Source organism: Zonotrichia leucophrys, chromosome 1A, assembly GCF_028769735.1.
Source record: "Zonotrichia leucophrys gambelii isolate GWCS_2022_RI chromosome 1A, RI_Zleu_2.0, whole genome shotgun sequence".
Classification (NCBI taxonomy): Eukaryota; Metazoa; Chordata; class Aves; order Passeriformes; family Passerellidae; genus Zonotrichia; species Zonotrichia leucophrys.
Window position 1 is genome coordinate 26918509 of NC_088170.1, and position 24488 is coordinate 26942996.

At 36.2% G+C, this 24488-nt stretch overlaps 1 protein-coding gene across 7 annotated transcripts in view; it reads left to right on the plus strand.

The window, feature by feature from the left end:
* The window catches only part of NAV3 (neuron navigator 3), a 468550-nt gene that overhangs the window by 366658 nt on the left and 77404 nt on the right, over positions 1-24488 (plus strand). The window lies entirely within an intron of this gene.

The following is a 24488-nucleotide window of genomic DNA, read 5'->3' on the forward strand; positions in this document are numbered from 1 at the left end:
GTACAGTGTGAAAAAACAAACTTAAAGTAGATTCATATTGGTGGCTTGTATCATATCTGAGAAATAAAAATTCATAAACCAGCTTTTGCAGAACTTGGAGCTGTCACCTCTGAGGTTTTGGTCAGAACATCATAGAGATAAGGAACATCTGTGAAATTTGGCAGTCTAAAATGTTATGGGGTCTATTTGAATGCCCTTGTTTTAAAATAAAGTTTCTTTTAGGAAAAAAAGTATTGAATCACAAAGGGGGAAAAGGTTCATGGAGTGGTTCTGGTTTTATAAACCTGGCATACTAATTGAAGAAGTTCTAGGATATTTACCTAGGTATGATATAATTTTTACTTTTCACATTTTCTGATGAAAATATGCCTGTGACATAAGTCAGGAATAGTCTGAATTGGTCAAACAGTGTGAGCAATGCATCAGGATCAGGGACATAATTTTCATCTAGGAAACCAGTTACTTAAAAAAAGAAGGTTGCTTTAGCTGACATGAGAGCATTTGTTGACCTTGCAGAAAAACCCTATTTTAGATAGAAATTCAGATGAGCACAGATAAGTTCTTTGGAGTGCAAGCATTGACATGATGCAAAGACCAGAGAAAGTGTGCAGTAGGCGTGTAAGAAAATAATTTGGATAGAACTCATGCAGTAACAGAAGGAAGAAATGAGATGTGGGCAGGAGGGACTTTTGTGGAGCTCTGTATGTGAGAACAGGAACCTTATGCTCAAAGTGAGAGAGAGGGTGGAAAATTTAGAGGCTGGCAGTCATGTAATTAGAGAACGTCACTAGTGCCCACGTTTTTGTATGTCTCTCATTTTTCCCTTGGGAGTGAAGTTATTAGAGCTCTTCCCACCCTGCAATATTCACACCCAGGTTTCAAACCACGCAGATTTCCCCTGGGGGAAGAAAAAAGGTCCAAAATAAGGGATTTTTTACTTTTTATTAGTATTCCTCAAGTTCTAGATGCCACTCAAACACTGGATACTTATTTGTCTTAATGTAGGTATTTGTTCTGTGCAGTGTGCGGGTTCATACATAATTTGCAGAGTCTATAAGCTACAAAGGTGAAGTAGAACTTCAAGTAATGACTGCTTTCCCTTACACAAAGAAAGAAAACTGGATCCCTATGTTCTTCTAGACCCTCTAAATGAGGCTTCATGGACCATACTATTTTAATATTTAATTGAAAGGTTTGTCATAATGCACAGGCATAAGGTATTTAAGTTATGGCCATTCAGACAAATCCTGGCATTCCCTGACCTTTCAATACATTACTTTTTCAAACGTAATCATTCTTCATGGACAGAGGAGGGAAGTTTTTTACATATAACTGCATGCTATTCCTTGAAAAAGCAAAAGTTGTTTAGGAAGTGTAAAAATGTAAATAATTTTATGAGTTCTGATGATAATAAAACACATTCTTACCAAAACTGGTTGCAAAAAAAAACTGTGGTGGGTAGAAAATAATTGTTTATGATGATCTTCAAGAATGTGTTCCACATTTATGATGTGAAATCAGGGAAAAAAAGCAATAGAGATTACTGAGACTTCAGCAGAGTAAGCTTTGTTCCTTCACAACGATGTAAGTACCTAAGATTTCATCTGATCTCATGTAGCCTTTTGCATCATTTTTTGTCTACTCTGAAAAAAAAATAATAGGCTGCAAGTTATGTCTTGCCACTGGGATGATGAACTTCTGTGAAAGAGGATTATTTTCCTCACTGTCATCCCAGTAGATATGTGAAGGACACATGCATTTTCTCTGTGGTATCATTACTATAAGCCTTTTTCATAATTGGCACGATCTGCCCTTGCCTTTCTGTTGTAAAGGACTCTGCTGGCATCTTTTTTCTGGGTAGAAAATAAATTTTATGCTGCAAATATCTGATTTACATTAGCAAGCAGGAGAGTTTTGGTATTTTGCCCATTACTAGAGGCAGCAACTTTTGCTGATAGCAATCCCATGTTCATGAAAATTCAACCTGGGTTTTTTTCTGACAACTTAAGTTGTATCTTCTGCTTATATTTTAAAACTTTTTCTCTTTGTGAGCTGGCAGTACAATATTCTTTAGAGACGTGGACTGATATCTTTGAGGGTCATGCCATTTCTGGTAAATTTATAAGTTCAGACTGATTCTCATTTCCTGGATCGTGTAAAAAGACAGGAAGGTCCCCAGTGTGATGACACTAAATTGTTACAGATAACACCTGTATCTCCACATCTTTCCAAAAAGCAAAGATTGAAGGATCTCCATGTTGGAAACCTAGCCTGAGAGAGCTCATCCCCATTGAATTGCTCTTTGAACTTCATAAAACTAAAATTCGCCAAGTCAACATGAGCCAAGGCTTAATGTTGCTTGCATAAAGCACATTGTTGCAGAAAGTAGTACAGCCAAATTGCTTATTCCAGTGAAGGAATTGTAAAGGCTGAAAGGACACTGGCAGCATCAGATGTCAACAGTTAATTCAATAAGTGGTGGCTTTTTTGTTTGTTTGTGGGTGTTTTGTTTGGTTGGTTTTGGTTTCTTTTTTTTTTAATTGGACACTTTTTAAATTGGACTTTTTTGTTTTGTTTTGTTTTTTAATAAATGCCCATTCCTTCCAATTTACCTTGTTTCAGTCACCATAAGAAATTAATCAGAGAGGAAGATGGATTTTCTTTATCCGGTATATCATGGGATATAGCTAAGAGAGGTCTCAGTGGTATTACATTACATTTCATTTATTGTCCTGTCTACTTCTTCTACACTCTAGCATTTGCCTTCTGGGACTTGTAGAGGGAGTATTTGAGGAAAATTCTTGGATTTCAAAGCCTTTTTCAAAGTAAGATGAGCCAAAAAAGATTAGATATAAGCACAGAGAATGAATCATGTTCTTCAGAAGAATAAATTTTGTTGCAATATAGGTTGTAATGTTTCCAAATCACCCTGTGATGTTCATGAAAACTGTTAAGGAAGTTTAAAGTAAGCCCTATTAAAAGGGGATATAGCTCCACTGAGTTCAAACATTGTCCTTCCACTCCCTATACATGCAGAACTTAGTGCAGTGTGTCATAAGCCATAACTTTCTTCACCTTCATGAGATCAACATAGGTTGTACAACCACTTTCCCCTCACATCCCCTGAATGCAGTATTCTTTCTCTTTCACCTTTTTTTTTTGGATGAAACCCAAAGCTTTAAAGTTTATGCTACTTAGTGTGCTTCTATCATTACCCGCTTCAGCTACTTTGCTGTTGCATTGAATCTGAGCCCCCATAATACAGAGTTCTTATACTAAAGGAATGTCCCAAATGCTTCCACCATCTGCCACATGTGCAAAAGATTTGGCACTTGTCTCAGACTAGCTCAGGCTGGCCTGGTAGTTCTCAGCCAAACCCTAATCACCATAATACATTATTAATTATGATAAAATAATCCAGATTTTGCCTGTAGTTTATTAGCTAACTTCCTGTGTGAATGACTGTAAATCTTCTTCTGGTGTTTGTGTGAGTAGATGAGCCTTGAACTGCAATGCTGTGCATTTGAAAAAGGAACTTTTCTAGAGTTTAATACGCACTGAACTGGGAGCTCTGTTTCGTAGGGTTGATCATATCAGAAAAGGCTGAGACATCATGAACAGTAACTTGAAATGCAAACAGAATGCAATACCTGTTCTCATACCATACAGTTCTAGAAGCTCATTGAAGATTCTGCTATCTTTTGGAACTTACCCCATTGGGATGTTGCTAAATGGAGGGGCATACTTCACTTTTTGCCTTTCTATCCAGATGAATCTGTGTGATGTTTGTTTCATCACTGGACTAATACTGTCTTTTCTGCTATGTGCAGTTTGCTATTGATGTGACCATTTTTCTGCCAAGCTGCAACTATTACCTGTTCAGTTTGCTGCTTCTGTTGCAGAGCAGGATTTACTATGGATAAAGGAAATGTATATGCCACAGTATTGAGCTGTGCACTGTGTGCATACATTCAGCTATCTACCCTTTCCTTTGCCAACATTCCAAGTCTCTCCAACATGGGGTACCTGTGTCTATTGCAATAAATATAAATATAAATATAAATATAAATATAAATATAAATATAAATATAAATATAAATATAAATATAAATATAAATATAAATATAAATATAAATATAAATATAAATATAAATATCCATCCCACAGATATGAAATAGTCAATAATAAAACACAGAAACAGATATGCCTTCTTCTTGCTTCTGAGGCTTTCTTGGTCAAAACTGAGTTTTGCTGTAAAGCTTCACTGTGTAGGGAGGCTTCCAATATCTTTGCATCTGCCTTCACCACTCAGTATGCCTGTGACTTACTCTGTTCACAATCTAAAAAAGTCATTGTAGGTGTTAAAATCAGCATGCTTCATATAGTTCTGTGATCTGCTATCGTTTTCTTGGTTGTGATTTTATAGTATTAGTAAGTTCTTAGGATGTTGGAAAAATTTAAGTATCTATACCTCACTGTGTTTGCAGTTACTGTTCAAATACCTATAGAAACCATAATTATAGAATCTCTCTTGTGAAGCAATTTAAATTTTAAAGAGTTTTTACTATTATTGTTCTCTTCTATACTTTTAATCTTCTCTAATTTCTTTTCACAGCTGTTGCTGTTAACATTTCCCACCATTTACTTTTTTATTACTCTCAAATGATCCTCCATTTTCTTAGTCTCTGGTGTAAATCTTTCCTTATCTTGGCATCCACTAGGCTATCAAGAAAGTTACTAGTTAGAAGTATCTATTTCAGTGTGTATCTTGGGTTTTATTGTTTTTGCAAAGTATGGATGCTAAATTTAAGTACCTAGAGCATAAATATGTGTGTATCCATGCATGAAGGGCAGAATAATTGTGTCAAAAGGAGCACTCCTGGAGTTTCGGCTCATTATGTTGTTAAGTATTTAGAATTCTTTGAGGATGAATTCCTTATTTTCGAAAGCATAATGAGAAATAAATTTTTCAGTAATACAATTTTGTACATTATTAATTTAGAAAGAATGCTATTTGAATTAAAACGATTTGTTTCTGGTCATGCTTTTTAAAGTCAGGATTTGAGCAACATAAAATAGGCAAAGCAACTGGACTTTGATATAGTTTTGTGAAGTTCACCCTTCCTTACTTACTTTAAACATCTACTGTAATTGCCCATAGAACCACAAACCAAAACATGGAAACATTTACCAGCTGTGTGGTTTTAGGTTCAGATACTATATTAATATCAGTGACATAAACAAACTGCATTGTTAGCATGCTGTCATTAGCATATTAAACTGTCATGATCCTGGCAACATCATGTCTGCAGACACATTTTTTTGCACCCAGCTTACATTAGAAAATCACACTCAGAAAAGGCAAATGTCAATGGCAGATGTTTACCTTAAAACAAGACCAGTCTGCAAATGACAAATTAAGTTTTGTCTTTTTGAAATTGTTGCTAAGTGGAAGAAAGAGGAACAACTAGTTTCAGTTTAGATTAAAAAGGAATTATTAGAAATAAGTATTTAAATTTTTGCAGGAATACAGGTACGTTCTCATGCCCTTCTAAGTGAGCTGAGCATATGGTTTGCTGCAGGTTTATTGAACCAAAGGCTGGCTCTTTACAGATGACATGTATAATATTCTCATAAATGTACTTTTGAAAAGTGGATGGTGTGGAGCTGGGTATTAATGACATGCAATCTGTTGGCATTTCTGCTTATTTCAAAAAGTTACTTAATATTTAAAAGGTATTTGAAGTGAGGAAGGGCTTTATCTTTTATTAACAGATTTCTAATTCTTGACTTCAGGCAAAGTGTAGATGGTTTATTTTGATTGCAATCTACTTCTGAGGAGAGTATCAGTCTATTTAATAAAAGCTTTCCAAGACTCAGCTTACAGTTTCAGCAGCAGCAACATTTTGGTCCACCATTGTACTTCATTGATACCAGCAAAGACTACTGTACTGCCTCTTTGTGTTAGAATAAAGCATGGGTAGTATGATTTAAATCATTAACCAAAATACCCCAGGCTCAAATATAAAATTCAAGAACTTGAATCTCCCATGTGATACCTACTTGAGCCCTGGAGTTAAGAAAAAAATTAATTTCTTTAAAATGTCTTGATTAATTTGATGGCTGGAGGAAACAAATATTGTCATTTTATTCTCCTGCATGGCTATTTTTAAAAAAATCATATTGAAATTTGCAAAAGAATAGCTGCAATTGATATTACAGTTCTACTATTAACAAGCACATGGTATTTTAGACAGAAGCCTCATAAAACTGAATATAAAAATACAAATTCTGATGATTTATTACTGGAGATAAAGCAGCTCATGATTGCTAAGCTGCCTTTTGTTCCAAATTGCCTGAGAGATACTTCTTTCTTGGTTAGCCATTTTTTTAAAGAACTGCATTTATAATAGTTGCACTCCAGACTGAGGTATTGCCTGCTTGTCAAACGAAACATGAATTATAAGAACATTCCAATTAACCCTTTCATGGAAAACAGTTAATTTGTGACTCTATAAAAATCCGTTGCCATGGATTTATTAGGTATAAGTTTACTTCAAATTAAATATTGATTTGGCAACTTCAGGAGACCTCTAGAACAATGAGAAATAGATAAAAATGGAGAGCCCCATCAGGATGGGCTTTTTACATTCATGAGATGTCATAAGAAAGGGGTTAAATGTACTGTTGTTTTCTACACCTGCACTTTCTCCTAGTTGACAGGTGGAAAAATAGTTAAGTGAAAGGAAGAATGAATTTAAGTTAAATTAAGCATCTAAAGTGTGAGTGCAACTCAGGCTGTAGGGCTGCTTATGGTGCACAAGAGGAAAATTGAAAGGTTTTGACATTCCTTTGCTGTGTGCTGCTCCTGGAGAAAAACAGTGCTATTCTGTCCTGGGCCTCCAGGAAAGCAGTGATGTTCAATACATGTTGGAACTGAAATGGCATTGCAAGATAACTTTATCATTAGTGGTTAAAGATAGCTGGAATCCAGATGGAAACTGGTTATGAGTTATCTATGATTAAATAAAATGAAAAGAAGGATGTCTCTAAAGCTGTGCAGGTTAAAAAACATGGGAGCCTTTTATTTTCCTTGACAGAGAAATAGACTTTGAACACTGTAGGCTGGCTAAAGAGTGAGTTCAAAGGGAGAGAGCATGAAGGGAAAGCTGGGAGGAATACCTCGTGGCTGACAACCTGCCAGCCAGTGTGTAGAGTACCCTGTGCTGCAGGCTGCCTGCTGCAGAGCACACCATGTGCTAACCTTCCCTTTTGGAAAAAAAAAAATCCCTCCATTTGCTTATATCAACATTTTACTTATAAATCTTAATGATGTCACCTCTGAGTCTTCTTTTGATGGAGAGAGAAAAAGACAAGGCTCCCTCCTCTGTCTGTTCTCCAAGTACTGTTGTGGAGGCTTCCTGCCCCTCCTGAGCCCCTTGGGACAACCTCAGCTCCACACAGGGAAATGTTTGGTGCAGCAATATGCTAGGAGTTTGTTTCCTTTTGATGTCACAGCACTAATCTCATCTGTATCTAATTGTTAAAATATTAAGTCTTCAAAGATTTCCTTTGTAAACAAGATTGTCATAACAATTTAAGCAGGATCAGATGTGTAAATTTAGAGTGGAACCCTCAATGAATTCTACAGAAGGTTTTTTGCAAAAGGATACAATACACTTATAATTCAAACCTGCTTAGTGGACTAAATAATCTAAAATAATCTAAAATACGTTATTTGAAGGCGATTTTAAAACCAGATTTACCTAATTAATTTACCTTAATAAACAAGTTAATCTCTTACCCATGTGCAGTAGCTTTAATTTCTGATGTGCTAAATTTTCTCTTTTAGTCAAGTGCATTGCACTCTAGTATGTTTCATACTGCAGGATAGAATGTAAAATGGCTGCTAACCATATCAACTGCTGTGAATGTAAATTCATAAAAGCAAAAATTGCTTTACTGCAGTTTAAATACATGTGTAGTGTTGGAAATAATTGCATTGCCCTGGGAAGTACAATAAGTGTTAAAACAGGTGTTTGTCATTTCTCAATGTACTTTATCTAGGAACAAATCTTATTGATATAAGTTAGTGTCTTTTATGTTTAAATACCCAACAGTTTTTTATCAGATGCTAGGTATACTGATTTAAAAGTGAAATTAGGGTGTTTCAAATTGATAGGATTCCAACCAGTTTCTGCAAGAAAAACTACAGAGTCAGAAAACACTAAGTTTTGTATGGCATACCTTCAGTGAACAGATTCATACTGATAGCCAGGACCTAAAAGCTGAAATTTTTTGATTCAAACTGGAAATGCACACGCAATTTTAATAGCATTGTGAACTTTAGGAACAAGATATAAAGAGTAAAGGTACTTCATTTCTTCAAATAAAGCCTACATCTTTCTTTAAGATTTTTATTTACTGATTTAAATACTAAAGTAGCAAAATTTAATAAGTGGTCTGTGTCTGGGGTGACTGGAGGACATGTAATGCTTTCTGACAAGCCAGAGATCAGCAAAGGTTCATGAATCTTCATGATTCATGAACCCCCATCTCTGGAAGCCCTTATCTCTGTTGACTGTACTAGCAACATTGCTAGACATCTAGATTTTGGGTTATATTAAGATAAAATATAACTGTTTTGAAAAATTAAAAAAAAATTCTTTTAATTTTAAATAAAATAAATTCTGGTAGAGCATTGCAGTGAAGTGACAGCCTGTCACCCAGGGAATGTTTCTTAGTGGAAGGAATTATCTTTTAAGGATTTTTAGAATTATTTTCCAAAAATGGAGTCTTTCTCTATACATCAAAGTTATTGAAAGAGAAATCAGCATGATTTTTTAAAGCTGAAGAATTATTCTTTTTCCTCTTTGAGTTAAAATCATTCCCCTTCATGAAAAGAGTTGACTCAGTGTGCCACTTATAACACAAATGTTCTGATGCATAGTAAATAACTGAATTGCTCTATTTTACAAATCTTTTTCCTTTGTTCAATACAGAAAGAAATTTATGATCCCTTCTTTAGTATGTCTTTCTTTCTCATAATTTAAATTAATTATACCAGCCATACTCTTGGGAAATGGATTAATATCAAGTGGATAAACTCAATGCAAAATCATGTAGGAAAAATAATTTTGCGTATTAAAAATAATAAGTGTTGACAACAATAGTTTAGAGCCTTCCAGATAAATTTTGAAACATAATATCCTAACAAGATTTTCAACATCTTTCCCTAAACAGCTTATTTTCAATAAACTTTCCACTTATTTTCTTTTGAAATGCATCTGTATGATTGGAAATGTTGGAAACTTTAAGACAATCAGGCTTGTGTGTGTGTGTGTGTGATTTCAGCAAGCCACTGAATTGTAGAGTAGTGGTAAGTGAGCCCCAATAACTCTGAATCATTTTCTGCTGCTGACCAGTGTGGGCAGTAAGAACAGCCTGCATCACAGAAAATTGATGATAAATAGTTTATTAATTTTGGATTGCTGGCTTGCTGATGTTTTGTCAGATTCTTGGACTTAATGCAGTTGTTTGGTCCAAGTCAGCACAAAGGCAATAAATACTGAAGGTAGCTGGTCAGCAATGCCACATGTAATTTTGGTCCTCAGTCTGTAGTGGGTTTGACTAATGCTTATTGAAGTAACCATAACTATTTCCTTGACAAGTGCTCCTTTCCTTTAACTAGCCGCAACTCTGCTATAAGGGAGGACTGAATAAGGTGATATTTGCTGTCTTAAAGCTGCAAGGAAATTCTCCTATTTCTGCTCCCAGTTTCTGAAAAACCACCTTCCTGTATTTGAGTAGCAGCTTTGTGGGTTTTGTTCCTGCTATTTGCAAGGAGAAGCTGGGATAAAAGCTTGAAATAAATCCTAAGACTAATCCAATTTAAGTATTTCATGTCTGGTTTTATATGATTTTTATTTGAAAACCTGAGCCAGGTTATCAAGAAATAAGTACTGTCTAAAAAGAAAAAATAGGAAAATTTAGGCAAAACAAATGAGAATTGTAAGTAACCTAATAATTTCAGGATGGCTTGCACTACAGAGGTTGAAAAGCTATAAATAAAAATAAAGCTCCAGAGGACAGTGTTAAATCTTTACATGTTTACTATTCATCTTTTAGGCAAACAGAAATGCTCCTGAGTGAACTTTAAACAATTGAATCTTTCCCAGTTAATTGTTTTCTATTTCACCTTTGAATGTTTTTCCAAAATACTGTCTGCAGAAGCGTGCCATAATGTAGAAATTATGCCAAACATGTTGTCAAGTCTTTCTGAATGGCACATGATTAGATTCAAGAGCTGAATGCTTAAGCTGTAGATTTAGCAAATTAAATTCTCTTTTCATTTGACCCTGGAGAATTTCCTCAAGAGAAATTTGTGGATTAATGTACATGTCATAGAAAGCCATATCTATTTAAGGAAACTCAGTTAGACATGAATGTTTCTCTCCTTCCCTGTCTTTTTCTATTTCAGATAGGAAAATAAACCCCATTATGTTGAACAGCTATGACTTTAGAAGATGTGGGACAGTCTGATGAGAATATTGTGGGTCTCTAAAGTATTTAAACAGCCTAACTTTTGCTATACATATTTTACTACTCAGTCTCAGTGAAAAAGATGAAACAGTCCCTACACTTCCTCTCCAGTGCATACCCTGCATGCAATACTGTATTTGTCATTCAGAGATTTCCAAAAAGGATTTTATTAGCACACTATAAATACTCTTTACACATCACTAAAATGATTTAGTGCTTTCCTTAGCAGCTCTTCAGGATGACTTTATGTTACAAGGGCAGTCAGAAAGTTACCTGCTGGTTGGCTAAACCAGGAGCAGGAAGCTTCCAGAGAGACAGCAGGGAGGGGCCTTCATCATGAAGAGGATGCAAACTGTGTTACTGATTATGTATCAAAGCAGAATTACCATACATCTCCTAACACCTCAAGGTCCTCTAAAGAGATGTTGAAAGTGTGCATAAAAGATATCAGAAGGGTACTGAGGAGACTGCTGTTCTCAACAGTGTTCATAGCATGACAAGCACAGTGTCTGTGCCTGTGTGGCTGCCCTTCTGCTCTGGTTAGTGTGCCAGCAGCATTAGACCCTGAAATATCATCATTCCACTCAACTGGGATATTCTCAAATTATTTTATAGGTTGTTGAACAAAAAAAAAAAAAAAGGAAAAAAAAAAAAGGAAAAAAAAAAAAAAGGCAAGTATGTATTTTGTGTTTGGCTTCAGCATGGATGCTTTGACTTATTTTAGAGAAACATGACTGGCCTTTATTGCAGAGGATGTTGGCCAGGTGCAGAGAGAGCCCTAAGCATCCCTGCGGTGCTGCTGGCTGTTCACAGGGGCCTGTGAGCTCAGCAGAGGTGCTGGGGCTCCCTGAGCTTCATGTCATGCCTCAGCACTTGCCAGTTGCTACAAGTAGCCAAGTGATTGCAGTAGAACCCTTTGTGATGCTCTCAATTACAAAAAAAACCCATTTCATTAATTGCCAGTTATCCCCAGATTGTGGAAATCAAGACGTGGCCTGGAGGCATCAATGTATTATGTGTACAGCTGGGAGGGAACAGGGGATTTAACCTGCAGTAGTTGAGTATGTAAAACTCAAAAAAGTACATGAGGAGAACAGTATTAACTCCAGATAAATCACTTCTTATTGTGTCAGGAATGGAAAGACAGTTATCACAATAGTACTTCATAGTAATATACTAAAGTGGGAAAAATTTACTGCTAGTTGTTATTTGTGCGACAGTTTCAAAGTTCTTTGATACATTTTTAGCTGCCAGTTTGTAATGAAGGCTGTGGGTCAGTTCCATCAAGACTTGGTGCAAGCCCTAGTAATCAGCTGGCTTCTTATTCTAATCACAGTAGGATCTCACGAAGCTAATATCAGAGGCTCTATAAAAATGTATGGCAGCAACAGTTTTTAATAAAAAATACATAATTGAAGGTGTGGTGTGTAATAAGTTGCAGTCTTTATACATCAATTCATTTTAATGCTTAAGTTGCTTTAATTTTCCATTGGTTAAACACAAGACATTTTTTGGTTTCCCAGTATATTTTCATTTTTATGTTGTTAAAGAACTTATTTTTGGCAGAGAAAAAAAGAAATTTGGACAAGAACATATAGAATCATTCATGCGTTTCCTGAAAGCTAGTATTATGTTGATGTTTCTCTATGAAGCTCTTCCATCTGCTATTTTTCTGTAAATTCCAAGAGAAATCTCAGATTTTTTTTTTATTTTAGGTTGTCACTGGTAAAGCAAGGATTTCTTAAGAAAAAACTTTTGGCAGTTTTGATTTTTTCTTGTTAAAGATGGATTTTTTAAAATAAGCAGCTACCTCAGTTATTTCTGAATCACTGCTAAATTAAAGTTAGATCCCCTTCCTTAATGGGTTTCTCTTCCTAGTGCTAGTTTTTTCTTCTGATATTTTTATAAAAGCCTTCTGTATTCCCATTTGGGTAGCATTGCTTCATGATGCTTCTTCTCTGGTGTTATCTCTTGCCTGCAAGACTTGTCTGAAGCCATATTACTAATTGGTTTCCTCCCCATTTTTCTTTTACAAGAAAGGAGTTTTTTAATCTTCGAACTTTTAACTCACTTTGGTAATTTCTTTTTCCCTGCATTTTTCCTTTTGAAGCAGTATTGAATTCCATTACACCTCCTGGGGTGTCTTTAAAGTTTGACCAGCTTTCCTGTATTCCAGTAGTTATGTTCTTTGGGGTTTTTCACATTTCCAGCTAGTTTCACTCATACTCAGCATCTATTGGTTTGGTTTGCTGTTTGTTTGACTGAAGAGAAATATATCAAGCTTTTTCCTCTAGTTGCACCTTTCTAGGATAGACTGTAATTCAAAATAGACTATGATTCTCCATTTTAATAGGTGTTTGATTCTATTAGTTACTCAACAATTAGCTATAGGCCTGTCCATAGTGATCCTCTCTTTTAAGTTTATTAACACAGTGTTTTTGATGGTGAGATTTTAGGTCACTGATGGTTCCATTTTGAAATGTCACTATTTTTTCTGTCTCTGCAGTAAATATGAGAATCTGCTTTTACTGTTCAGTTACATTTATGAAGATGATTACTGTTTGTTGTCCCACATTTTTATCCCAGTGTACCAGTTGTCAGTACCTCTGTCCTCTTCCAGCTTATTTTTCAATCTTTTCTAATATCAGAGTAAACTTAAGTGATAAACACTGGCTGGACTTTAGGAGAGAGGAATGGTAGTCCGGAATGAGAAAGAACTGCAAAAGGCTGTTGTCAGTATTCAATTTGGAAAGATGTCTGTGACATAGTGCTGCTGATGTGGAGCATTTAAAGAATTATTTCAGCTTTTGCAAAGTGGGTGGTGACAGACATGACAGCCAAGAGGTCTGGAGCGAGAGACGACGACAAAGTTTCCAAAGATGGCAGAGACTTAATTAATTGCAACAGACTTTAAATATTTTTGCTGTCTGCAGCTATATTTTTATTTCATCTGTCACTTGCTAGCCTGCTCTCCAACTTGAATATTACATCTATTAATGCAGGAAGTGGGAAAAGTATTTCATTGTAATGGGGAGATTTTAAGTTGGGATCTTTTTTGCCCTGCATAGTGAAGCCATTTATGGCCACCTTCCATCTTTCTTAGTGACTCACCTCTGAAGCTTAGTAGTCTAACTGGAATAATTAATAGGCTAAAAGAGATGTGCTATATTGCTGGTATGTCATCCTCAATATTTCTAGCTGATAAAGGCGTTTTAAAAATCGTTTTCTTTTGAGCTTGGGGTTGTTCTTTTTGTGTGTGTGCGCAGCCAAGCAGTAGCCCTGTTTCTTTTGTCATTTCTGGCTTTAACTCAAGATGACATTCATGGGAGATGAGAGAGCTTCAGGATGCTGGGGTGAGATCCTGGGTGATTAGTTGCTGTTTGGCAGTGATTTACTAAAGCAGCTTGCCTTATCTCCCTGGCTGTGACCCTGGTACATTTACTGCTATAAACACAGATAGCCAGAGGTCCCATTGCCTTCTCAGCAGAAGTTTGTTGTGTCATAGACTTAGTTCTTGAAGTTATAAACCTAAGAATTATTTAATTTTTAATATGAAACATTGATAAGTTCCAACTAAGCTGTGGAAGCAATCAGCCATTTTGTATGCATATTGCCATTTGTGTAATTTAAATGCAAAGTCTGCTTTGCTTTCTCAGAAAAAACAGCATATGTTTTATAGAATTTTTGGAAAAGGATGAGTGTGCTCTGGGTTTCAGCCAGTCTCTTTGTATTATGTGCAGGTGCTTTGGGACTTTAATAATTAGAGGATCTAATAAAAGAATCAGAGGCTAAGCCAGGAAAATTACTACAACGTGACTTCTCTTTGCTGGTACAAAAACCAATCTTTCCTGTTTCACATAATACAAAATTTGAGACTCATAGGTATATTTCAGCCCAAACTTACAGCAAACGCATAACAGAATTGATGAAATCATCAAATCATTATTAAGTAGCCTCTATTTCAAGCTGCCTGGATTTAATTGCTTTACCTTGAAAAATAAACGCCAAAATCCCAAACCAAATAGTGAGCTATAATTGAACAGGTAAGCAGGGCAAAGGTCTGAAGTTCCTGGGTTAATACTATGTCACTTACTGTTTTTAAATTGTCATAGTACAGTAAATCTACGTGGACTGTTTCTTTTTCCCAAGACTGACTGAAGAAGTGGGCATGCTTTCTGTTGTAGGCAACTTTTCAGAAGGCAAAATCGTTACTTTTTTCTTTACCATGTCCACCCCTAAGTCACACAAGATTCAAACAAACTCAAAATATTGCTTTTCTGTTCTGCAGAAAACCCATCACTGCAAACCACCAATCAGCACATTATATTTGTATCAGCATATCTATGCCTACGTGTGTCCTGCCTGCAGGTGTTTGTCCAAGTGGTGTGAGCATGTGCTCATGGTACACACCCATGAGTCAGTGTCTCTGTGTGTGTACAGTGAGGCATCAGCTTCTCCATGGAGGATGAAGTTGTGTTCACTACCTGTGCTGCCTCTTCCTGCTGTCACCATCTGTGCTGGCTCTTTGCCTAAAGCTGGTTGACTTTGAATATCACCCTCAGAACAGATAGGTGTTAAAAACTAAGAGGTTGTGACCTTAAGTGGTTTGCAATGACACAGCATGATAAGTTTTTAACTCTTGAAGGATAAAGTATAAGGCTTGTCTTGGGAAGGTAACAGATAAATAATGACCCTATGAGCCGAGAGGAAAAGGCAGTGAAAATGTTCTCCTAGTGATTATAGATATATTCTCCAAGTGATTACAGATAGACTAAAATTATTCATCAAAGAATTTTGCAAAGATGCATTAGGTTCCAGAAGCTGTTTTGGCTGCTCCGGTCTGATGAACTAGATAATTAAAAATTTACTATGACAGTGTCATCTGAGTCTGCTAATTATTTACCAATTTCTGCTCGACAGCGTAGTGCTGTATATTAGACCTATTTTACATTATCTCTTGCTGTATATTTCAGAAGTAGAAATGAGCAAGCAGCATATGCTGATATTTTCCTTTTGTTACAATTACAAAGGAAGGAAATATTCTATTATCACTCTGCCATCACCAGTTTTTGGAAGCATATGGTATTTAATATTTTTATCTACATGTACAAACATTCCCTGATACTCTGAAACATCACAGTGCTGAGTATTTTCCGTATTTTGAATCAGGGAAAAGAAAGAAAAAGACCTATTCTTGTCTTAAAAATTGAAGTTCTAAGTCTGCTGATTTTGCAGACTGGCTATCAACCCTTTTAATCCCCCAGAGTTAAGTTTTTAAAAGTCATATGCCCATTTTTCCTCAAATGTATCCACCTGTGCTTTTTTCTTCTGCACTGTAAGAAAGTATTATTTTCCTTAACTGTGATAGATCTGCTCTTTACACCCTTACTTCTCATTTTATCGATTAGGCAAACAAATTCTGTCTGGCTCCTTCATCTGCTTCTTTGCTCAGTTTTTGCGTGTGGTCACCACTGATGCTTCTATGCTTGTGCTGGTTGTTTTCTCATCCTCTCATGTCCTAAACACTATGGAAATGATAACTATTCTGGGGCAAAGATTTTAGTTGCATGTTGCTCCAGTATGCAGGGAACATATTCAACTAAAATATTTGAGTATTATTTCTAGAGATATCATAATACATCTTATGGTAACCATTAGTAAAGATCATCTGAAACCACTCCTACAAAGTTAGCATTACAGCTATTATTCAAATTCAGTCAAAAACATCACCTAATGTTATTCCTTAATGAGTCAGTCATGCTGGGCTTTGTTCCTTTTCAGCATAATCCTTCCTTAAAATGGCATGCCTGAAATAGATGGAAAATTTCATGAAAAGATAAATTGAGGGTGTTTTGTACTGAGATAGTAGGGCTGTGAAATTAGAGATTTGGATTGGAAAGCCCTTTTGTTTCACCATGTAGTCTAATTCAGCACTGTTGCTAAATAATTATATTTGGCTATTCTCACTTGAATATTCTATTTCCCATAGTCAATATTTTATGTTATGCCCAGAGCATCTTGTTAAATTGACTCTTCTCGCTGGGCTGGGTTTTTATATAGGTTTTGTCCAAATGCAGTAACATAAAATACTAAAATAAAAATTAGCAATAAATACTAGAAGGCAAGAAATTGCAAGGAATATCTGCGGGAGGACTATCAGAAAAGAAGTCAGAGCATAAAAGGTAAAAAATCAAAGCAAAATAATGTTAGAGCCAGGAGTCAATAATATAATGAGGACGATGGAAATAAAAAAAGGAATAGATTTCATAATCTTACTAATAGTACATTAAAAAAGAGGTTTTTATCAGATAGTAGTATTTACGTCTATTTTGATAAAGTATTGATTTTCTGCAAGGCAGTGGTTGTTTATAAAGGTGCAATTAGCATTTTGTAACAATGATAGAGAGAAATATTCCTTTATAACTTCATGATCTGATGTATCTGGACAAAAAGAATCCTAGCATTTTGAAAGGAAAAGCAGGAACACACTTTAAAATGATACTCAGTGAATTCTGGAAGACAGGAATTTGGTATTAGTTAATTTGAGAAAATAAATGCAGAACCACGCAGTGGGAATACGACCCACAGGGAATCAAGAAGTCATTGTTCAGTAATCCTGATGCTTTATGCAATAAATTCAAGTGTATGTTATTTACATAATCCTCACATGAGAAGGCCTGCTGTATTTGACAAACAGCAGCAATGTGATGAAAGAGAAAATGCCAAGCATATTTTTGCTTTCTGTAGTGCTACTCCCTCATATTTGCTTTAGATTTTAGAAAAAGCTATTTTGTGAAGCTTTCAATACCACCTCTCTCTGATGGTTGATTTATGCTATAAAATAACAGAGGCTTCCCAGACTTGGTACATGAGAACTCAGGATAAGCTCATTATCTAATCAGGGAGAGGAGTTTCCTGGCTCACTTGGTGGTGTTATGTTATATAACATAACAGTGGGCACACTGTAGGTGGTCTACCTATTAAATGCTAACCCCCAGAGCAGCTTGTAATAAACAGTTCGTTAGACAAACTGGTAAACCAAAATGAGATTTAGCAATTTCAAAACTCTTTTTGGCACATAAACCACAAAGAAACAGGAGAATTATGTTATTTCACAGTGATTTTTCTCGCTGGAGACATTTTTAATATTCATTGCTCTTTTAATATATTACTAAGTTAATGGAAATATTAATAGGATCATGAAAAAAATTCTCAGTAGTAGCAGAAAAATGGTTAAAGAAGTTCTCAGCCATCAAATATCTGAATATCAATATAAATTAGAGCAATTCATAGTAAACTGATTAGAAAACAGTGAGAATGAAGTTAGGTAAATAATTCAGCCTAGATCAAAATAAAATAAATTTTCTAGAATGCTGTTTTCAGCTTCCATTTTTCTGCAGGCAATTTCTTGAAAATAACTGCAACTACTTCTTTAAAACCTTTTCTTTAATCAGTATTTTTTACAGCAGTTGAGATTAGGTTGTTCATTGTAGTGACAACAATGTCGATGAACTCATTTGGCTTTAATGATTTGATTCTGGCAGCAGCTACTAATTCTGCCTACCACCATATGTAAGGTTTTTGTACAAAGGTTAAAGATAGGAGAGGCTCCTGGGATGGCTGACAGGGTGGATTAGTGCTGCTGAGCCCTGCAGGAAAAGGTCACCACTGCAGTTCACAAAGGAGGGTTGTCACTGGGGAAGGTGAAGTCACAACTAGCCTACAAAGAGAGCTTTGGGTTTGGTAAATTAGTCATTGGCAGGACTAAGTAGGATTTGGTTGTTCTCTCCTGCTTATCTTTGCCTTTGCCTATCAACACTGCTTCTAATCTTCACTGCCAGGCAGCCATCATGTCAGTGGGACTGTTAGCTGTTCTTCCTTCTCTCTCCTCCCAATATTATTTGTTTGTGTCATTTCCAAATAGAACATATTGAGCCAGCACAGCACTGCTGGATGAGCAAGGGGAAATAAAAGCCCTTCTTCTACTGGCAGAGGTTTTTAAGCTTATGGAAAGTTCCTCTTGGGTTATAATTTATTTTTGAAATTGAATACGGTATTCTACTCTCATCTATGTCTCACTGAGAATTCATGCTCAATCCTAATAATGTCTGTGTCCCACTTTCAGTAAGGGAGTAACTGAAGATCTCATTACTTAGGACTTTACATGATTAGTTGTTGGGATGTAGGTTCCAGGCAGATTCATAGGACTGTGTAGCATGTTGTGGCCTTAGGAGACAATTTCTCAGTTGCTCAAGGTAATCTTGGCTATGAAATATGGCTTGCTAGGAAAACGATGGCTCAGCGGTTCACCCTGAAATGTCACACCATTTCAAAGGCTTATCTTTCACAGTGCTGCATGTTGTGAACTTACTAGGCTGTGCATTGAACCCTACATACCCAGTAAGAATATTATACATATAATATGTTATATATAATATACGGCCGTGCATGAGAAAGTGGCAATTTGCAAAATGATGCCTGAATTATAAGAAATAATAAGTGATTGCCAGCTTTTGATTTGCCTTTAATGGTACCAAGCTGCAGTGAGATGAAGACTGCTATCTGAATTTGGTGAACTGATGGTCTGGTCTCAAGAGGACTAATTTTTTTCAATACTGGATTCCTCCATCTGAGAGGTAGAGAATTTTTTTCTTACACCAGCTCCATGATATTCTCTCTCATCAGTCATTCGGAATTTTCAGATTTGGGGGGTTTTACTGACCCTGTGTACTCCAGTTATACTGCAGTATGTTGCAATGCAAAGGTTAACTTTCTTATTTTAGGGGACCAATTTCAAATCACGGTAGAAATTCCTTCCCAGTCCCAAAAAGTAAACTTCAGTGTGGAGAGTAACGTCTTAAAAGGCATGTCACAAACTTCCACTGATTTTAATGAGATTACAGAGAAAAGGCATGGTCTTGAAAATGCAATTTAGTGTTTCTACTTGTCAGTTGTCACTCAGAAAAAAGCACCTATGATGAATTAAAAAGGCAGAGGAAACCAAATGGCTAGTTTGAAGAGCTTTAAGCCAGTGAATTTAGTTTTGGAACATGAATATTCATCAGACCTTATTCCCTAAAATAATCATCAAACACAGCCTTTCTTTGGAAAGCTGTCAAGTTTGACATACCATGCATTCAGAGCCTGACTCAGAAATTATTAACTTTCAAATGGAAGGATCTTTTCAAGCAGCATTAAACAGGGCATTTTAGCATTTCTCATTAGATTTTCTTGAGTATTTGTGGAGTTCATTGATTTCAGAGAAATAAAAAGCATCAGTGTATGAAAGATGAAGACTCAGTACTCAGGAGTAAACCAACTCCTCCCTCTTCAAACTTTAGAAGTAAAAAGAGGCTAAGAAATTAATTCAGGTAATTTAAAGTGGCAAATTAATCTGTCTCATATTTAGGAGCAATAGATAGAAGCAAAGAAGTAATAGGAGACCTTTCTGCTTTCCCTGCTCAGGTGCATTATTTGCCATAATTTTAGGCAGATTGTCTGCCAACAGACTGAAGGGTGTGCAGTAGCTGGGGAAATCAGGCCATTTGGTGGTGTCCTTAAATGCTTAAGTGCCACAGTTTTAGACATATTTGGTTGAGAATGATCCAACCTAAACTTTTTGATCTCTATCTAAATCCTACGTGTCATAAAGAAACATGATTTTACATAATATCAAGAAACTTCTATTTTGAATCACTCAGAAGTAAGTGCTGAAAATCCTCTATGTTACAGTTTTAATAACAAAGGCAATCTCTGTTCTCTAAGGAAAGTCTTAGGAAAATGCCAATCCTAGGGGAAGGATATTTAGGGATCAGTTATACATTAGAACATAAAGGGCTTTTATTTTTACTCTAATATTAAAAATTTATATTCGCATTATCCTTATGAATGTCTAATTATTTCAAAAAGGCTTGGTAGGATCAGATTTTATTTGTGCTCTGCTTTATGAAATATATTTCATTGTTTCCAGTGGGTGTTTTTAAAAATTTGTCAAATTGGTTTATATCTCAGTTTGTTTTATTTCTTCCCCAAGAGCCTTGCACTTTTGTGAGTGTCTCAAGTAAGGGATTTTAAAGAAATTACTTTCAGCAATTGAACTATAAATAAAATAGTCAAAATTTTCTTCAGACAAACTCTGGTATAAGTTTCTGTACCATAAAAAACAAGCAAACAAAAAGCCAAAAAATTGTTAGAAAAACCTAAACTGAAGAATTTAATAAGAAAAAAGGCAAATAAACAGAGAATGAAGTAACAGTAGATGTCAGAATTGTTTTTGCTAACAAATAAATATCTTGACTTCTACTGACAGACTATTTTGATAGCGGAAAAGAATAAAGATGTAAGGAGATGGGCTCGCATGCTGCACAATCAACAGGAGAGCCCTTAATAGCTTGTTTATTTTCCAAGCATGCACACTCCAGCATTCCCAAGTGTAAGCCATCACATTTGACAGATTTGAGAATGACCAGAGGCCTGAACCCACAGCTTGCCGTGTTCAACTCTGCCAAATGCTTTTAATAGCAGAGTAACAGCAAAAAAAAGTGGGGGCTGAGTGCCTTGTCAATCTTGGGAGGCTCCTAGGCTTTGCAGTGCTGCAGACAGCCTGACTCATACCCATATTTTAATAAGAGGAGAAAAGAGGTAAATTTAAAATTTTTTTCAGAGAAAAACTTGAATAAGTGAATGAAAATCCAATGGAGTCACAAGAAGTAATCCTGTGATGTTTTTTGTAATTATCTGTAACAACCAGATTCTCTTTGCTTTGCGTGGGAGCACCTGCCAAGAGCTGGACAAGTCTGCAGCCATGGACAATTCTGTTTGCAGATGACTGGAGCTGGCTTCCAGCTTGAACTTTGATTTGGCACTCTCGTTTCCACTCGTCACCAGCATTAATTACAGGGACATTTTGGCTTGATGCCTAGATTTCTGTAGAAGGAATCCGAGGCCAAAAGCAAGTGTGTGCCAAAGCCAGTGCATGTATCAGGTGCCTCAGCAGGGAAAGAGAAGTGATACCAAGGGAGGGGAAGGCCACACGCAGAGCATTGCTGCCGAACACGGAGTACCCTGTGGCCACCTGGCTTTTGAAAGGTGTGCATATATTGTCTCCAACATCCAGTTTTCATATTGTGATTGAAAATGAACCTTTAACCCATTTAACTATCACAATTAAAAAAATCATCTGTATTTAAGTGTCTAGCAATCAGAACATTAGAATGCTATTACTTGAATATGACATGAATTTCACATGCGCTTCCCTTAGATGCAGTGGCAGTGTTAGAGGTGCCAATTGAAAATCAGAGATTTGAATGAAGGATAAGAGAGCAACCATCTTTATTAAGGCAGTGAGTTAGCAAAAATTGAAGGTCAGAGGTTCTCTGACTGTTCTCTCTGGTGTTCTCTTCCTTTGAAAAAAGCCACAAAAAATAGCAAGGCAAGTGAAGAATAGCCTCTGTGATACTGCTGCCCCTTTGCCTTTGCAATATAGTCAAGAAAAGTCAAGTTGTGTTTTTTGCAGGATTTTCTTCTGCTCTACTGCAAAAGAAAATGGTAGTCATTCATTTTTCTAGAAATTTAATACTAAAATAAATGTAGCTTTTCCCATAGTTGGTCCTATCTGTTACATTTTAGCACAATAGTCCTAATAGTTACCCAGGATAAGTACCCCATTACTCAAATTTTAGTTCTTCAAAACCCTTTTAGGATGTTTTTTGTTTTGTATTTATGCCAGTAATTCTGAATCTTTCCTTAAAAATTAACTTTTGGGGAGATTACATATGGAAATGGGGACTTCTTATAAGGAAAAAAGCTAGATGTTGTAAGTATTGATTATTTGTAGAAGACCTATCTTCTGCAAATTATAGAAGTACATATTGTATGTGCTGGGGATTTAAAAGGTAAGTTTACAGTGGAGGTTTTTAGCTTGCCATAACCTGTTCTCACTACTGCAATACCTTCTGCCATTTAATTTCCACTGCTTCTGATATTTTTACGTGGCCTGTCAGAGAGCAAAGATTATCTGAATTTTAGGTTAAATGGGAGAGAACAGGGCAATTTCAGGTGAAAAGTAAGTAAACAAAGTGCTTGACTAATGTGAAGACAATTTACTTTCTCTGCTGGAGTTGCACGGGAGAGTTTTTGCTGCAGGCCCTGTGCTGCTGTCTGTAGTGCCCTTTGTCTGGCTGTATGTGCCTAGGGTAGAGACAGTGCAGCAATTCAATTCTCCAAACTCCACTCCCTGCTAATGTCTAGAGCTCTGACCTTTGTAGGTGACATTCCTCCTTTTTCTCATGCAGGATTTGAGCTTGGTGTCCCTCTCTACTGTAATCCATCATATTTCCACAATCTCTTGCTGTCTGGTCTTTTGTTGCCTTTCTTGCATCCTAATTCTTTCTGCAACATTGCAGATGAGAATTTTAATTCTCAGTTCTCCTAGCCGGTGGTAAAGAGGATTCTAGTCCTTTCTGTTCTCTTTCCAGCAGGACTACAGGCTTCATGCCTATCCTTTATGGGGTTTTTTTTGGGTTGTTTTTTTTTTTTTTTTTGGTTTTTTTTTTTCATGTAGAGAAACTGAACTGAAAGAACAGTGAGCAGGCATTCTTTCTTTTTCTTTTCTTGATGGTTTTAGATCCACTTTCTCACTTTCACAGCTTGCCTGGGATTGGGGTCTTTTGGGTGATAATAATAAATACTGAACTTAGTCATTATATTACTAAAGTTAATTAAAAATTCACACAGCTGCAAGGATAACTTGTGCTTAAAATGTGTCTTGCTTACAAGCCCAATGGAGTCATCATCATCTTGGAGGACATTGAGACTGGCTCTGAGATTAGGAGTCCAATGCAGCAAAGTGAGTTGCCTGGAGAGATACTGCCCCTGGTGCCCAGCAGGACGCAGTGGGACTGACAGAGCACATGTGCCTTGACAGACAGTAAAGATCTATCAAGTGCCAAAATCTCCTCTCCTGCAATCTCTATCTGCTGCTACCATTCCTCAAGCACGTGTGTGTGGCTGTGGAGGGCTGGGGAGGACCAACCAGAGGATTTGTCACTTCTTTGGTCCTACCACAAAATGCTTTTTCTGCCCCTTGGTGTTGACCTCAGTGGACTTCCAGATTCCATTAAAAACAGCCAGAACTGAATTCCTTAAATTTTTGATAGATTTTGATATGTTAAGCAAGTAAATCCACTCGGACAGGTTTTTACGTGTCTACAGGGAGATCAGGCATGATTTTTCTGCTGCTGAAAATGTTCACAGGCAGAAATGTGTCCCCTTTTTAAAACCTGCCATTCACACCACACCTACGAGCTGTGTCAAAAGCGTCTTGAGCACCATTATTCTCTTTCAGTCAATCTGGCAATAATAGTAATTTCAGTACTTTCATCCCCGGGAAAGGGAGAACTCATGGTGAGATACATTACTGCAGCCACCTTTCCAGCCGATAGGAGTTCTTGTAATGTGCTATTTCTCTGAAATTCAAACTAAAAATAGCCAAGGGAATTATTCTGTTATCCAGAAGGACTGCAACTTTCTGAAGGGTTGGGATTCTTCATTTTTTGAAGAAAATTGTTTACAAAACAGAAGCTAGCAATGCCTCCATGAAGTATCTGTCACTGTACTAGGAAGAATACCAAAATTTTTAGTATGCAAAAAAATTGGTTATTGTTTTTTGGTTGTGTATCTTTAGAGATTTGATCAAAATATGTAATTGCTTTTTAAAGGAATTTTTCATATTTTGGCTCTGCTTTTGCATTTAATTTTGAGGGTTGTTTTTTTTTTTTTTTAGTTTGTTACAAGGGAAATTCAAATATGTTTCATTTAGGAAAAAAGAAATTATATTTGAAAATTTTGGGTTCCATTTTATGTTATCCTTTATTATTTTATTATCTATACATTTTTCATATAACTAGTATACCTTATAATATTTCATTGAAGATGCTAAAATTTAC